The 15,882-nt window shown below is 44.3% G+C and overlaps 1 non-coding gene and 1 pseudogene across 1 annotated transcript; both read right to left on the bottom strand.

Annotated features, from left to right (window-relative positions):
* Window positions 1–7,913: 7,913 nt before the first annotated feature.
* Window positions 7,914–8,949, bottom strand: LOC147640924 (secreted RxLR effector protein 161 pseudogene; annotated as a pseudogene).
* Window positions 8,950–14,678: 5,729 nt separating this feature from the next.
* LOC147640923 (5.8S ribosomal RNA) lies at window positions 14,679–14,831 on the bottom strand. Its single transcript, XR_015269413.1, has one exon. It is a non-coding gene; the product is annotated as a 5.8S ribosomal RNA (ribosomal RNA).
* Window positions 14,832–15,882: the final 1,051 nt, after the last annotated feature.

Below are 15,882 nucleotides of genomic sequence, written 5' to 3'. Positions count from 1 at the left end.
CATCACTTGTGTTTCCTGTCGAAGAAGAGGTTGAAGACATTATTCATAAGAAATCTACAATTTAACATCCATAGATCATATTTTTAACAAATCACAAAGAAGGCTTTTACATTCTCAATTTGACATGCGTTTATGTGCACACTTAACATCGCATCTATTCTGTAGTTTACACATCTATAAGAGCGACTGTGAAGCCTTATGAATGGTATCTTGTAGAGGAAGGCATGCGAAAAGCAATGACATCAGGATGATAGTGGGGCCCACTAGGCGTGCCTTTGCAGACAGGGTTTGTGATGTCATGTGCAGTGTCAATTGGGGATGAATTATGCAGAGAGGTCATCAATCGAGACAAGATGGGACCCACTTCACATGATGTTGCATGCGTAGTGTTAAAAGAAATGGAATCGTGGTAGTGACGGCAAGGGCCGACTGTGAAGCCTTATGAGTGGTATCTTCTAGAGGAAGGCATGCGGAAAGCAATGGCATCAGGATGGCAGTGGGGCCCACTAGGCATGCCTTTGCAGACAAGGTTTGTGATGTCATGTGCAGTGTCAATTGGATGAAATATGCAGAGAGGTCATCAATCGAGACAAGATGGGACCCACTTCACATGATGTTGCATGCTTAGAGTTAAAAGAAATGGAATTGTGGCAGTGACACGGCAAGGGACGACTGTGAAGCCTTATGAGTGGTATCTTGTAGAGGAAGGCATGCGGAAAGCAATGACATCAGGATGGCAGTGGGGCCCACTAGGCATGCCTTTGCAGACAGGGTTTGTGATGTCATGTGCAGTGTCAATTGGATGAATTATGCAGAGAGGTCATCAATCGAGACAAGATGGGACCGACTTCACATGATGTTGCATGCGTAGTGTTAAAAGAAATGGAATCGTGGTGGTGACACGGCAAGGGCCGACTGTGAAGCCTTATGAATGGTATCTTGTAGAGAAAGGCATGCGAAAAGCAATGACATCAGGATGGTAGTGGGGCCCACTAGGCGTGCCTTTCCAGACAGGGTTTGTGATGTCATGTGCAGTGTCAATTGGATGAATTATGCAGAGAGGTCATCAATCGAGACAAGATGGGACCCACTTCACATGATGTTGCATGCGTAGTGTTAAAAGAAGTAGAATCGTGGACGGTGACACGGCAAGGGCCGACTATGAAGCCTTATGAATGGTATCTTGTAGAGGAAGGCATGCGGAAAGCAATGACATTAGGATGACAGTGGGGCCCACTAGGCGTGCCTTTGCAGACAGGGTTTGTGATGTCATGTGCAGTGTCAATTGGATGAATTATGCAGAGAGGTCATCAATCGAGACAAGATGGGACCCACTTCACATGATGTTGCATGCGTAGTGTTAAAAGAAATGGAATCGTGGCGGTGACACGGCAAGGGCCGACTGTGAAGCCTTATGAATGGTATCTTGTAGAGGAAGGCATGCGAAAAGCAATGACATCAGGATGACAATGGGGCCCACTAAGCGTGCCTTTGCAGACACGGTTTGTGATGTCATTTGCAGCGTCAACGGGTTCCAGAAGAGGTTCATCCTGCAAATGTGGCTCTAGCCATCAAGTTGTGCCAGCAATGGTCACTTCTGCAGTCACTTCTGCAGCGCAAGATGATGGGCTAAGGCAAGACATGAGGCAAGTGGTCGATTTAATGAAGAATCTCAGCCTAAACATGCTAGGTAATGTGGGAAATAATAGATGCCGTATGAGGTTTGCAAATCAGCTAGGAGGTGGACAACCAAAGAATGGTGTTGGACAGAGCAATGGTAGGGTCTGGAGGCAGATGCCCACATGCTATAATTGTGGAGAGCTTGGCCACATCAGCCCACAATGTGATAAACCACCAAGAATGGGTGGAGACATGTATCCATTGCCTGCACGGTTGCCAAACAGCTCAAATAATTATGGCATTGAGATTAAAGGAGAGGCAAGACCCAGTCGACTCACCAAGGAGGACAAAGGAAAGACAAAAGTGTTAAGTGTGGTCACCTTGGAGAAGGCAGCAATGCTGGAAGATACATTAGTGATGCCTATTGGGAAGAGGACCACAGAGGATAAAGAGGGAGGAAATGGCGTAGGTCCTAGTAGGAAGAAGGGAAAGAGCCATGAAGCCGAGGATGTCAAGGCCAAGAGGAAAAAAAGGGCTCGTCGCGCAAGTTTCATGTTTCAGATTTTCCACTAGGGGATGGGCAATTAAGCTATAGTTTGAAGAAGGATTTGACAGGAAAAAAAGCAGATGTTACTTTTGGGCAGCTCATAGAGATGGTGCCTAAGCTAAAGCGACAGTGGAAGAGAATGGTTAGCCCAATAAAGGAAGAGCCAAAGAGAGGTTCAGTGAAGGTGTTGTCGATGGATGAGCTACCAGATATTTGTCCAGTAAAAGGATGTTGGCACAGAAGGAAGAATTTGGGACAAGGTTATGTTGATGGTGGGGCCCAAATATGTGTCATAACACATTCATGCATTGAGAATATGGGTCTTATAGTAGCTGGGGTGTCAGGCTTTCGAATCAGGTTGGCAAACCATCAGAAGGTGAAGTGTTTGTGTGTTGTAAAGAACTTAGAAGTGGAGGCATATGATGTGAAGGCAGTGGTTGATTTTCATGTGATGCCGGCTGGGTTGGGAGCATATCCTATTATATTAGGCAGACCATGGTTACGTGTAGTGGGAGCGGTTCAAGATTGGAGGCATGGTACCATTAGCCTCTATGGAAAGACAGGTGCCAAGAAGCTATATGATATGGACACAAGAAAACCATTGGGGGAAGTTTATGAAGATGAGGATGAGTCTAGTGGATGAGGACTCTCCCACAGTGTCTAAGGTGGACAGTGACAGTTCTACCAGTAGCGATGAAGAGGTTGATGTTGCATTTCTTCTGATGGACAAAGAACTCCATGAGTCTGGTTTAGTTGCATTTGCAAACGAGATTGAAGATGAAAGTGAAGGGCCTTATGAAGTAATGGAAGGGCTGATGCAACCCAAGGTGGAGTTGTCAAGGAAGCAGGAGTTGATGATAAAAATGATCAGTGGAGACCTCTCAACTGAGGAGAAGGAGAAATATTTGCACATGCTGGCCTAGTTTTCCTGATTTGTTCATTACTTCATATGAAGAGATCAGAGGGTTCAAAGGAGAAGAAATGCGTATAGAGCTAAAAGAAGGTGCTAAGCCAGTGCGGCAAAGGATAAGAAGGATGGGTCGAGAGCAAATGGAAGCCTTGCGGGAAGAGGTAGATAAGCTATTGACGGTAGGGTTCATATGCCTAGTGGAGACCACTGAATGGGTAAGCCCAGTGGTGGTTACCCCATAAAAGGATGGAAGGTGGAGGATTTGTGTGGATTTTAAGCCCTTGAATGCAGCCACTAAGAAGGACCCATCCCCTCTTCCTTTCATTGATCAAATATTCAGTGGCCGGCCATGAGTGGTACAGTGTATGCGATGGTTTCTCTGGCTCTATTTTCAGCTCAAAATTGCTCCTCAAGATCAGAAGAAGACTTCATTTATCACGCCATGGGGCTGTTTTTGTTATACAGTGTTGCCATTTGGGTTGTCAAATGGCCGAGCTCATTATCAAAAAAGGGCAAATTGGGTACTTTCACCATTTATTGGCAGTTGTGTGAAGGATTTTATTGATGATTTTTGTGTTTATAGCACACGGGCTGAGCATTGTGAGAAGCTGGAGATGGTATTGAAGCGTTATGATGAGTGTGGTGGTCAACTCAATCCTAAAAAGTGCTTCTTTGCGCAGCCAAGAGTCAAGTTGTTGTGGGCCATATGGTGTCAGAAAATGGAATCGAGACAGATCCAGATAAGGTAAAGGCGATCATTCTTCTTCCATCACCCAAAGATACTAAGCAGGTGGCTACCTTTGTGCAGAAGGTGAAGTATATGGCAAGGTTTATTCCATTGTCCTCACAGCTTCTTTATCCATTACAACAAGTGGCAAAGCACGATCCATTGCAATGGGATGACAAGTGTGGAAGTGTTTCAAAAGGTGAAGGAGGTGTTAGGGGGGCTGCCAGCCATGCAGGCTCCTGATTGGGAACAAGTGTTTTATGTAAATCCCTCAGTAGGGGATGATGCCATTGGAGCAATGTTGTTGCAGAAAGGAAAGAGCAGCATGTATATGAGGCCAGTGTATTGTGCAAGCCGAGTGAAGTTGGTGGCAGAAAGAAGATTGTCGGAAGTAGAGCTAGTAATAGCCAGTGTGATATTTACCTGTTGCGACGCTTTCGTCATTACTTGCTCCCACGACCTTTTGTTGTCTTGACAAGTTATGCTCTCTTGGCACAGTTAATTAATGGCGTTAACATGTCAAATGCGGTCAAGAAATGGGTAATTGAGCTGCAAGAATTTGAGTTCTCTTTTCTGGTAGAAGATAGTACAAGAGCTACCCTAGCTGATTTGTTGACTTACAAGGAGAATCCTCTTTTAGTTAAGGAAGAGGTGGTTAAAAGGGTTGTTGAAGAACTGCCACAGATCAGCGATGCACATGTTCTTTTCTTCGATGGCTCATATAGAAAGAGCCATGATGCGACTTCTGGAGGAATAGCATATTCGAGCAATAAACACCTTTGCCATGTGATCTACCTTGATTGTCTTCTTGATTGCAATAAATGAGCTTGCTCACTGAAGCGATCGATAACAATCCATATCCCATCATTCCCATTTCTTGACCTTGGCAGATCAAAACCAAAGTGCATTGCTATACTTTCCCTCGGTGCCTTAGGCATCAGGAGTGGCAACAAAAAACCAGATGTCGTGCTTGTCATACTTGACCTTCTGGCAATTTAGGCACTTTATAACAAACTGATGCAAATCCTTGTGCATTCCTGGCCAATAGAAATACCTTTCTAGATCTTGGGTGGTAGAGGCAATTCCTCTATGTCCTGCATATGGCAGTGCATGACATTCGTCCATGTGCTTTCGCCCCATCCATCTGGTGATGCATACGCAATCACCTTCATCAAATTTCCCTATTTCATGGAATACTAGCTGCTAGACTGCCCCTCAAGCACTTGCTGACTGCCCCTCAAGCACCTGCTGACTTAATTCTCTTTTCTGGATCCTGCGTGGTTGAAGTTGGCTTTTTGGTGAAGTAATACAATACGGGTGGTTCTGTTCTTGGTCCAAATCCTCGTATGGCAGCTTTCATGTGGAAGGTTTTCATCGGGCAAAAAACTGGCCATGAACGCTAATCTGTGTAGTTCAATTGGGTTGGGTGGAGGTGGTGTGGGTGCTTGTGGGAGTGGTGGTATAAGTGGTTCGATGTGTGGGTTTAGCAGTGTGTAAGTGGGTTAGGTGTGAGTGTTTTGGCAATCATGTGTGGTGATATTTGTGTAACTTGTGATCTGGGGGTGGATGTTGTTGGTGTTTGTGACGTGCTAGGTGCGATAGGCGGTAGTTATGTGGTTCCCATGTTTTGTTGAGTTCACGTTTGATGAGAGGCTGCGTGGTTGACATAATTGAGCACCTCTTTGTGATGCAGCACATGGTTAACTCCATGACAGAAAATGCTGCAGATTGTAAAAATGTATGGTTTGTTGATTCAGGTGCTTCTAACCACATGACCAGTCATGGTGAGTGGTTCAGTGATGTTAGAAACTTCGAAAAGCTAGGTTATGTTGAAACAGGTGATGATACAGCTCATCCAATTGAACAAGTTGGTAAGGTGCCATTGGCTATGCAGAATGGAAGAACAAAGTACTTGTCAGATGTACTTCATGTTCCAGACATCACCAAGAACTTGGTCTTAGTTGGCCAAATGGTAGAGCAGGGTTTGCAGGTCAAATTTAACCCTGATGGGTGCTTTGTTGAGGATTTGAAAAATCAGTGGTGCCGCTTGGTTGCAAAAGGCAAAAGAAATGGCAGAATGTTTACCTTGGATGCTGATATCCTAGAGGTGCAGGCTGCTATGTTTGTGCATGGAAGAGGTGTCATTGTAGATATTGAAATATGGCACAAGCGCATTGGGCACGTGAACATACAAAGGTTGAAATCTATGCAAACACAGAGTATTGTTGCAGGTTTGCCAAAATTCAGAGTGGATGGAATGCAAAAGGTATGTGAAGCATGCCAAATGGGCAAGCAAGCCAGACATGCATTTCCACGCAATGTTGAAGTAAGCAACAGGGCTTGATCCACTCTGATGTGTGCACAACCAAACTGCCTCTCTTGGTGGATGCCATTATTATGTGAGCTTCATTGATGATCACACAAGAAAAGTATGGGTCTATTTTATGAAGCATAAAAGTGAAGTGTTCAGCCACTTCAAAGTCTTTAAGGCTATGGTTGAGAAAGAAAAGGGCATGCAGATAAAAGTGCTAAGATCTGATGGAGGGGGAGAGTATTTCTCAGAAGAATTCAGTGACTATTTGAAAGAGCAGGGAATTCAGAGAAAATACTCATGCAGATCTACCCCTCAACAGAATGGGGTTGCAGAAAGAAAGAACAGGCACATTGTAGAAGTTGCAAGGGCGAACAGGCACATTGTAGAAGTTGCAAGGGCTATGCTAAATGAAAAGAAGATTCCTGATTATTTTTGAGCTGAAGCAGTAGCAACTGCTGTGTATATTATGAACAGAACCCCCACTGCAGGTGTCCATGGCATGATGCCTGAGGAAAAGTATACAGGCAAAAAACAGATATTTCACATTTTAAAGTATTTGGTTGCATTGCTTATGTTCATATCCCTGATGAGAGGAGAACTAAGCTGGATCCAAAGGTAAAAAAATGCATCTTCATTGGATATTCTCTGCAGCAGCAGCAGAAAGGGTACCGCAATTATAACCCTTCCACTCGTAGGATGCAAGTGAGCAGAGATGTAGTTTTTGATGAAATGAGTTGTTGGTATGGTCCAACAAAAGTTACAGAAGATGCAGATGGAGGAAACGGCAATGCTGCTGTGAATGTAGAGTAGCAATCACAAAGTCTGAGTGGACCTGGTGAGTCAGCTAATGGATCCAATGCATGGACAGGGAGACTGCGATCTAGTGATTCTACTGATGGCAGTCCAGATAGTGGTGCACAGTTATCACGTAAAGGGAAGGAGAAGGTGGACCCTCCACCTGCCTTTAATGTCTCATGTGGACATTCTCATATTGATGGAGAGTCAAGTGGATCAGAAATGAGCCTTAATGAGGAACTTGGTATTCCTTCAGTGGTTACTCTAGGTGTAAGAAAAAGCAGGAATGTAATTAAGACTCCTGGAGGCGATGCAGGTACACGTAGGTCCACACGTGTTAAGTATCCTGTTGATAGGCTGAGATATGATAGTTTTTCAGCCCATCATTATGCATATATGGTCAAAATCCTAGAAGAACCAGAGCCAACTTGCTTCAAGGAAGCAGTTGGAAAGAAAAATTGGGAGGCAGCCATGGATGAGGAGATGGCAGCCTTGGATGCAAACACGCTTCGGAATTGATGCCTTTGCCTCATGATAAGAAGGCCATTGGCTGCAAGTGGGTATATAAGGTGAAGCACAATGCCGATGGGTCTGTGAGTAGGTATAAGGCAAGGTTAGTTGCCAAAGGATATGCACAGACATATGGCATTGATTATGAGGAAACCTTCACTCCAGTTGCAAGGATGGCAACTGTGAGAGCAGTAATTGCTATGGCTGTTGCAAAAGGATGGTCTTTGCATCAAATGGATGTAAAGAATGCCTTCTTGCATGGTGATTTGCAAGAAGACGTCTATATGATGCAGCCAGAAGGTTATCAAGGTGATGCACAACCCCATTTTGTTTGCAAGTTACGCAAAGCCTTGTATGGCTTAAAACAGGCGCCCAGGGCATGGTCAGACAAAATAGGCTAGTATCATGTTACCATTGGATTTCAGATTTCTAATGCAGATTTTTCACTTTATGTGAAAAGAACAGATAGAGGGATCGTGCTGGTAGTCATCTATGTGGATGACTTAATTGTTACAGGTGATAGTGACGCAGACATTGATGATGTTGTGAAGCTGCTTTTAAAGCAGAAGTTTGAAATGAAGGATTTGGGAGAGCCCTCTGTGCTTGCAACATACTCTGCCTCTGTGGTGGATAAAGCAATACATTTCTGCAATCGAGAGATCCATGAAATAGCACCACCACCTAAGGTGAAGACATATCTTGTTGTAGTATTTCTTTTGTCTACACATCCTACAAGGTCTGAGTCTGTGAACCCATGAAGAACCAAGTCTTTCTTCCCAAAGCAAATGCACACATGCATTGTGCCCTTAAGATATCTCATGATACCTTTCACGGCTTCCCAATGCTTCTTGCCAGGTGTTGCCATGTATCTACTGATAACTCCCATTGCAAAGGCAATATCTGAACATGTAGCCACCATTGCATACATGAGATTACCAACTGCGGATGCATAAGGAATCTTGGCCATTTCAGCCCTCTCATCATCTAACTGTGGCCTGTCATTCTGACTGAGTTTCACATATGGAGGCAATGGAGTACCAAGAATCTTTCCTCCCTACATAACGGAATGCTGCACAACCTTGCCAATTAGTATTCCTTATGAGACAAATAGAGTAATTTTTTATTTCTGTCCTGTATGATACGCATCCCTAAGATGTGATTTGCATCACCAAGATCCTTCATATCAAAGGTCTTATGGAGTCCCATCTTCAATGCATCAATCTCATACCAAGATTTGCCTACAATAAGCATATATGATGAGCAAAATAAGGCTACCATCCTTTGCTTTCTTGGTATAGAGATAGTGATCAACATCACTTCTTCTAAACCCCTGAGATTGCATGAAAGTATGGAATTTGAAGTACCACTCCCTTGGAGCCTGCTTCAACCCATAAGCTCTTTTTTAGCTTGCATACCAACTTTTCTTTGCCTTCACTAACAAACCCTTCTGACTGTACCATATAAATCTCCTCATGAAGATCAGCATGGAGAAACGTAGTTTTGACATCCATCTGACACAAGTCCATGGCCTCATGTGCAACCAATGCCAAAAACAGTCCTCAATGTTGTCATTTTCACCACAGGAGAAAAGATTTCATCAAAGTCAATGCCCTTCTGTTGCTTGAACCCCTTGGCAACCAATCTTGCCTTGTATTTGTTCTCAGCATTAGGAGTGACCTTGATCTTATAAACCCATTTGCATGGTAAGGCATTCTTACCAGTTGGTAGTTTCACCAAATCCCATGTTTTATTTTTGATAAGAGAATCCATTTCTGAATGCATGGCCTTCTCCCACTTTCTCTTATCATGCCTTCTCATTACTTCCTGATAGCATGAAGGCTCACCACAATCTCTCAGCATCACAAAATCAACCACGTAGTTATGTATTGGAACAAACATTTCAAGAGGTCTAGAGACTTCGGTGGATCTCCTTACCCAATCATCTTGACTGGCTGGCTGTTCAACTTGAAAATCAGCCATATTATGTGGCTGTACCTCCTCCCCTGGCTGTCCTACATCACCAAGATGTGGCTCTATCTGTGGCATATCAACGGCAATTTGATTGGGATCATTCTCAGCCTCTATTCCCTCTACATTAGGGACATTTGCAGCACCACCTTGCTGCATATTATTGGGCATGTTTTGCTGTCTATTCACAATGATTTCTTCAAAGACAACCCTTCTATTTTATGATTTTTGTGTGGGCTGCCTATGCATGCTTTCCTCGTGAAAAATCACATCATTGCTGCATATAATCTTCCTTCCAACGGGATCCCACAATCTAAACCCCATTTCACCATTGTCACCATATCCAAGAAAGATGCATCTATTTGACTTTGGTTGGAGTTTGCTGCACTGATCCTTTTGTATGTGCACATACGCATCACGGCCAAACACTCTCAAGTGTTTATATGAGGGTGGCTTGCCATACCACTGTTCCTCAGGTACTTTACCATCCAACCTCTTATTCGATAGCCTGTTGATGACATGAATAGCTGTTTGAACAGCCTCTGCCCAAAAACTATGGGGTAAGGCAGCATGAGACAGCATACTATGGACTCTATCTTGAATAGTCCGATTTGTTTGCTCTACAACTCCATTTTGTGGAGGATTATGAGGGCTTGTGAGTTTCCTCTTTATCCCTTTCTTGTCACAAAATTCTTGAAATATTTTGGAGACATATTCTCCTCCATTATCATAGCGTAAGCATTTCAACTTCTTACCTGTCTGATTTTCAACCAAGGCAACAAACTTTTGAAATGCACCAAAAACTTCATCCTTTCTCTTGAGATGAAATAGATCCACACTTTCCTTGTGGCATCATCTATAAATGTAACAAAGTATTCATGACCACCCATAGGAATTGAGGCATTTGACATACATCACTATGTACCAAATCTAAGGGTGTCAATCTTTGTTGCAATGTCACTTTATGTGGTGACTATGAATGCTTACCAAAAATGCAATGCTCACAATGCTTGAATTCTAAAAATTTCAGAGATGGTAAATAATTGCATTCCTTTAACCCTCATGTGTCCTAACCGGCCATGCCACAATGAAACCTTTGGCACCTCAGTTACGGCAACCACATGATTCTTTATATCAGAAACATGCAAAGCATACAAAGTATCACACTTGTACCCCTTTTTGCAATGACTCTGGCTCCCTTGGTTATCTTCCACCTACTATCACCAAACATAGTATAGTAGCCTTGTGGCCAGTACTAACCAAGTTCTTGTTCAGATTTGGCAAATGCCTAACATCATGAAGCATAAAATGTGTGACATCAAAAAATACAAGTTTCACATCTCCAATCCCTGCAATAGAGCATGCATAATTGTCTCCAAGATGCACAACACCTTGTGAACCACCATTATATGAGCAAAACCACTCCCTGTGTGGTGTCACATGAAAGGAAGCACTTGGATCAATGATCCAAGTGGTCATGTCATTGTCATCATCTGTGACCAAAGCATGTGCATCAAGTGATGAGACAAATAAAATGTCATCCTCACTTTCATGAGTGACTGCATTCACCTCTTCAATCTTCACACCACTGTTACTACTCTCTGCATGTTGCTTGCCTTTATCATATTTGGCATCTTGATTGTTGTTATTGCTGTCCTTTTTCTCCTCCTTTTTCCACTGGAAGCAATCTTTCTTAATGTGCCCCTTTTTGCTACAATGAAAGCATTCAATGTCCTTCTTAGGACGTGACTTACAGCGGGATTTGTTTCTTTGGCTATCATTACCTGTTTTTTGAGGTCTTCCCCTTGTGTTGAGGACAGTGGAAGACTTAATAGAAGCATTTTTCTTCCCATTCATCTCCTTCATGAGGAGTTGACTCTCAACATCTGCATACACAAGAATAGGATTTGAATTGCTCATCATCAATGTTGAATTTTTGATTTGCCAACTACTTGATGTTAGAGTTGAACTCATTGAGATAATGCACACTCGTAGTTGTGCCCTCCTTTATCCTAAGATCCATGAGCTTCTTGAGCCAATAAACCTTGCTTGCTGCACTTTGTTGAGCATACAAATCTTCCAACATTCTCTACATATCCCATGCAATGTCCTCATTTTCAACTTAAAATAGAAGCACATTTGAAATAGAAAGCATGATTATAGAACATGCCAATTCATCAACACTTTCCCAATCATCATCTAATATATTTGTTGGCTTCACACCCTTTTCCTTATTGATAGGACAGGCTTGATGCTTTTGAAGAAGCACATTATAGCACTGCTTTTGCCAAATGGCAAAGTTGTGTGCTCCTTCCAACTTCTTGATGTCAAGAAGTGAACCACTTTCACTCCCACTTGAAGCCATATCTCAGCAAATAAAAAATTAGCAAAAGGAAATAAAAGAGCTTGTAAAATCAGTCCTCTACTGGAGAGAACTTGCAGCCAATATGTATTCCACATTTGAGTGCATAAACAGTGCCAAAACTGTAATTAATTTCCTACACCAATATGACTCCAAAACTGAGTGAAATATGCCTACAAAACTGAGTGCGATTCACTCAAAACTCTGTCCCAACTTGTGACAAAGGTAGAGGCATCCAAAACTCAAAGAAACTGTCCCAAAATGACAGTAAAAAAAGTAATAAATCTGCAACAAACAATATTATTGTTTTTCTCAAACACAAAGGCATCCAACTTGGCATCCAAAGCACTATTTCAATGCAACATAGGTTGTTGAATACTTGTGCACCAAAAGCCCCAATTGTGAGGTCAAAAGTCAAACTTTGACTATCACAAAAGTGCACAATCAAGGCATAAATCAAATCAGCACCAATTTGCAACAATGTCAATGCATTCAAGTGCTCCAAGCACTGCTTCACAAAGGCATAATCTTTGGCATCACCCGTGAGGAATATTCTTTGAATATTTTGATTTCTCACAGATTCCCTCTTCCAATGTGTCCCAATCGCTTGCTTCAATGTGCAAGAATAACCCTTCCAATGCATAAAATTGCAAAAGCCTCAAAAATTCTCTGCCTTATCCACTGCCACATGTCACTTTCTAACAGGCTGAACCCTAAAAGTGATGATATCTCAACACCCCAAAGGCAAAAATCAACCAAACTTGGCAAACAGCATCCCTAAAGGTAGGCGACCACTTTTATGGTGTCAGAATAGTAGTAGAATGTCCCCTTTCAGCAAATCTACAACTTGCCCTCTGTGGCTAGAAACTGAAAAACAGCAATAACTTAGCAAACAGGCGGGCGGAATGCCACAAATCTTTGCAAGCTTCCCCTACAGATTGGGGTGAGCTGATTTATGGCAAAAAGCAGGAAAGAAAAGCCCAAAAAAAGTAGGCAAAATTCTTCTCTTGTCTGGCTGGAAACTCTTGACAAACAAAATCAACACCAAATCTAACAAAATCTTACTTCAATGTGGTTGACCAGCTGCAAGAAGTGTAGCAATACTGAATGCTACCTCTCGAAAGTGCCCTTGAGCACTTTCTTGCTGTTATACACTTGCTGGAGCCCAAAAATTCGTTGAAAATGCTGATAAACAGTAAGTACTCACCCAAAAGATGTCTCCAACTAGGAGCAAGAGAATAGAAGAGATTCTCGTGCGATGAAACTCCGGTAAGCGAGGGAGAGTGGATGGACTGCGTGGGCAGCAAGAACAAGTGACTTCCCGCGATGGAAAGGTCACAGGATGCGGAGGAGGCTAGGGGGCAAGGAGGAGCAAGCGGGTTGGGATACCAATTGATGGGAGCAGGGAGTAGAAGCAAGAAGGAGAGGGATGAGGGTGAGAGAGCAAAGAGAGAGTACAAGTTTTTGTGGGAAGCAAAAGTCTTAGAGTGACTTCCCCTTATTGCCTCTTATACAAACTATAGATAAGGTGACGTTGTGGCACTATGAGTACCATTTATACAAGGGATAGCACATTGTGCCTTTATCCCCAACAACTTCTTTATGACATCGGATTCCAACAGTGATATTCTACTCCGATCTTTTGCGACAATCAAGTTGTCTTGCTATAGCCCGCAACCCCTATTTTCAAGCACAGAATAAGCATATCGAGAAACAATATCGCTTCACTCATGAGAGAAGATTGTGATGGGACCATCTCGCTTGTAGTTTGTACTACACTCGACAATGTTACGGACATCCTCGCAAGAGCACTTCACCAGTACGGTCTACAGCAACGCTCCAGCTCCTTGGGTCTCATGCTACACCTTGGATATGAGAGGGGATGGTATCAGTTAAAGGGGGACATCTCCAAGTGTATCATAGGGAGTGAGGCCCTCTATTGTGGATGTGCCCATCCAATGTGAGGCTAATACACCTGCAAGCACTTATGCCAGTTTTGTGATGGTTTTTGTCAATTTTAGAGGCCCTATTGGATGCACTATGGGGAGCTTTTGCAAGCAAAAGGCAGGAAAGCAAAGCCTTCACATCAAAAGATTTCCATTATGTAGACAAAACAACTAGTACTAGAACCCAATTTTTTCTTTTTGACACACAATAAAACTAAAACCAACATCTAAGGTGTGATCATATAGCAAAATAAAACAAAAAAGAGAAAGAATTGAATAATACACCTATTTTTGAAAGCTTGAAGATGTAACTTTTGATAATTTTGAGGTGTATAATTTTGAGGTAAGTTCCATCCAAGGCTAAATACAGGTGAGAGACCGATAGTGAACAAGTACCACCCGCTTAGGGCTGCATTCCCAAAAACAGCCCGACTCGCTAATGGCACCTCGTGGAGCGACAGGGTCCAAGCTCGATGGGGCTCTCACCCTCTTCGGCGCCCCTTTACAAGGGACCTGGGCTCGGTCCGTCTCGCAGAGGACGCCTCTCCAGACTACAATTCGCGCGGCGGGGCCGTGCGATTCTCAAGCTGGGCTCTTTCCTGTTCGCTCGCCGCTACCTAGGAAAATCCTCATTAGTTTCTTCTCCTCCGCTTAGTGAAATGCTTAAACTCAGCGGCGGGTAGCCTCGCCTGATCCGAGGTCCATGTCGCGAGCGCGGGTCCGAGGACCCGCGAGCCCTTCGATGTCGGCAGGTGTACCGTCGCGCGTCGTCGTGCCGCCCCCCTTGGTCGGGAGACGGACCACCCTCGTGGCGAGGCACCGCCCGGTGCTGCTGGTGTGTTTCAGCCGACTGCGACGCCCGCGCCGGTCGCCCCCTGGGGGAGGAGGGGGGCACGCCGACGAGGGCCGCACGGATGGCTAGCTCCGCCCCATCGGTCCCCTTGCGAGAGGAGGGGACGGAGGGGCGCGGTGGGGGTGCGGACGCTCGAGCAGGTGTGCCCTTGGACAGGCCGCGGGCGCAAGTTGTGTTCAAAGACTCGATGATTCACGGAATTCTGCAATTCACACTACATATCGTATTTTGTTGCGTTCTTTATCATTGCGAGAGACGAGATATCCGTTGCTGAGAGTCGTCGCTTCGTGCGTCGCGTCCTCCTGGAGGGAGGAGGCTCAGTCCGGCACGTTCCTTCGGTGCCTCGCGCTCCCTGGGGAGCGGAAGGTTGAGCAAGCGGCCCCGTGCCGGCAGGGGCACGGAGGAGGGGACGGCCCTCGCGGCGTCGGCCGGGCGCTCGCCTCGGCCCGTCGCCGCGCGGCCCTTGGGCCGCCTGGGCCGGTGACCGCCTGCTTTCGTCGGGCTCCGGCGGGGGGCGGGGCGTCGACGGGTCGCGCGAGCGCAGCCCCTCGCGTCGACGTTCCACGGTTCAATATGTTGGTCTATTGATAACTGGAGTGCTACTAGTCTAAGAGCTCCCCTCCTCAAAGCGACGAGGTGACACACAAGGGAGCTCTCAGACTCACCAAAATTAAAGTTTGATGAATATTGTGCTTTATCAAGGCTTTTCTCTCTCTAAAAGTGGCCATTTGAGATAGAAAAGGCACACGAAAGCACATAAGGAAGGACAAAGAGGCATGTATAAAAGTGGATTCAGGACAAGAGAAGTGTCTAAAGGTGAATTTCACTTCAAAAGTGCATGGAAGATTTTCCTAGGATCTCACCAGAATTTTACGGAGCAAAAACGGGGCTTCGAAGGACCTAAAACGGCTAAATTACGGCTTATGGGAGGTGACCAGAGAGGGCTCATGGGCAAGAATTTATTAAAAGAGGAAAGGGGGCTCTAATGGGTCCAATTTGGACTCATTTCCACCAATGGGAAGGGTGGAAATAGGCGCTAAACCTTCCCCATGTGCTACCCAAGCTCCACCTCTCTCTAGGCCACATGGATGCTATTCTGGGCCTCGGGGGGGTCACTTAGCAAAATTGCCTATATCACGTGCGTTCATGGCCTATTTTATAAATCCCTATGTAACCTACACTGGCCATTTTTTTAAACCCTTTCTATAACTTTTGATAAAATATATAATTCCCTTTCTGTCAATAATCTTTTTATAGAATAATTTTAAAATCCCTTGTGTAAGAGATATGTAATTCATTTTAAGTCACTCTAGAAGTATTGGGGGGTTTT

Source organism: Cibotium barometz, chromosome 2, assembly GCF_041138505.1.
Source record: "Cibotium barometz isolate CiBa-2024 chromosome 2, ASM4113850v1, whole genome shotgun sequence".
NCBI classification, from domain to species: Eukaryota; Viridiplantae; Streptophyta; class Polypodiopsida; order Cyatheales; family Cibotiaceae; genus Cibotium; species Cibotium barometz.
This window is presented reverse-complemented; position numbering and strand designations above follow the sequence as displayed.